Below are 2198 nucleotides of genomic sequence, written 5' to 3' on the forward strand. Positions count from 1 at the left end.
CACCTCTATGGTTTATCTTACAAGGGTACAAGTGAATCTTTCTAAAAGCAGAGTATGAATGTTTTAACTTAATAACTAAGAAAATGACATGAAGGTTATGTTAACCAGTTTGATGAGAGTATTTCAAAATGTATATGAAAACAACACACTGTACTCCATGATTGCATTAATGTGTATACAGTTATGCTATAAGAAATTAAAAAAAAACATATCTAGATATTTAAACTAGATGCTAATCTTGTTGAGGATAGCTTATATACGAGTCACTTCTTTCCTATTGCTTTCAAGATCCTTTTTTTCTCTGCATTTTGACAGTTTGATTGGAACTTGTCTCAGTGTAGTTCTTTTGAGTTTATTTTTCTTGGAGTTTGTTAAGCTTCTACAAGTGCAAATTCATGTATTTCATCAAACTTGTTGAATTTGGGATGATTATTGCTTTAAGTATTTCTTATGCCCCTTTCTCTCATTTTCTTTTCCTCTAGGACTCCTAAAAGGGATGTGTTGACATAATTTATGGTGTTCCACAGGTGCCTTAGGCTCTCTTCACTTGATTTATACAAAATGAGCAATGTGTAAGACTTTCTGCTACTGAGATTAGAATTTTTTTCATTTCAGTGGTTGTACTTTTCAGCTAGAGAATTTTTGAATTTTTAAAATAACTTCTCTTTTTAGATATTCTCATTTTGCTTATACAGTGTTTTCTGGCTTTCCTTTAATTTCCTTAGATTTAATATTCTTGTCTATATTTTTCTTAGATCTCTAAATTTGTATAAGATGGCTTGAAGTCTTTGTCTAGTAAATCCAATGTCTGATGATTCAGTTTTCCTGAGAATGGGTTGTACTTTCCTGATTCTTTGTATGCCTTGCAATTTTTTTTTGTGGTTAGGCATTTTGAATATTTTAATGTGGTAACTCTGAAAATCAGATGCTCCTCTTTCTCTAAGGTGCTTTTATTATCTGATGGATAGTTCATTTGTTTCATGATTTTTCCCAACTATTTTAGCAAAGACTAGATTCCTTGTTATATATGATCACCAATATCTGTTTTATTTCTTCAGTGGTTAGTGACCTCACAGAGTTTTCCTTTAAATATGCAAAGTCATAAATAAATAAATGAATAAGCCAGTCATTGCCTCTGGAATTCTTCATTACTCTGCCAGAACACCTATGATTGTCCCTTAACCTTCACCTCCTGCATATGTGAAGCCCACAGATCCATCAGTGGCAAAAGTTTCTGGTCCTCACAAGTCTTTTCTGGGCATTCATCTAAGTCCTAAACATATGCATTGCACTTTGCCTTTCCAGTACACTGGATGGGCCTTTTAAGTCATTATTTTCCAAATAATCTTCCATCTTGAAATCCTTCTTCCTGAACTTTGGGATCTGTCTACATACCGTCCCATCCACTAGCCCTTGTGCAAAGTGGGCACAACTTATGCATGTGTTTAAATATTTTGAGAGCTACCAATGATAACACTCCAGGCCAGGGTGGGAAATGAGATGGAAGAGAACAAAATAAAAGTCAGCCGTTGTGTCAGTCCCTTAGAGAATGACAGGTCAAAGTGAACAACCACAGTATTTTAAGATGAGGTTTGTATTAGGGTCTAGCATCAGTAAGCCACATCATAAACATTGGCCATAATTCCCTCAAGGAAAAAAAAAAGAGTTTAAAAACACACAAGAACAATATCTATGTCTTTGTATGAGAAGTAAATACGTAGTATTTTATATGATGCCCAGTTATGTTGAGTTTCTTATGAATATTGCTACTGCTCATCTGAGTATGCTATAAAGTATCATCCCAGAACATTTGGATATATTTTGACTCAGACCTGAGGTGAGAGTGTTAAATTCTGCTGTGATATAACATGTAAAATAGGACCATTCTAAGAAAATTAAATCTATGTTTGTTTGTTTGTTTGTTTTCTACATTGAATTGTTAGGCTGTGAACTAAAGGATTCCTATTGTGGTAAAATAATTAACCCAGACCCATATGATTTGCCATTTTGATAAGGCTACATTGGGAATAAACTTGAAAATCCAATAGACCTAATAAGCATTTCCAGATCCCATCTTTCAATTTATTTATTTTCTTTTAGGTACTGAATGTACCAAGCTGTTCAACTCCAATAAAGAAAAGAAAAAGAAAAGTAAAAAGAAAGAAAGACACTGACTTCTTGCTGAGGACTTTTTTTTT

Source organism: Otolemur garnettii, unplaced genomic scaffold (genome assembly GCF_000181295.1).
Source record: "Otolemur garnettii isolate 467f Iridium unplaced genomic scaffold, OtoGar3 scaffold00022, whole genome shotgun sequence".
Taxonomy (NCBI): Eukaryota; Metazoa; Chordata; class Mammalia; order Primates; family Galagidae; genus Otolemur; species Otolemur garnettii.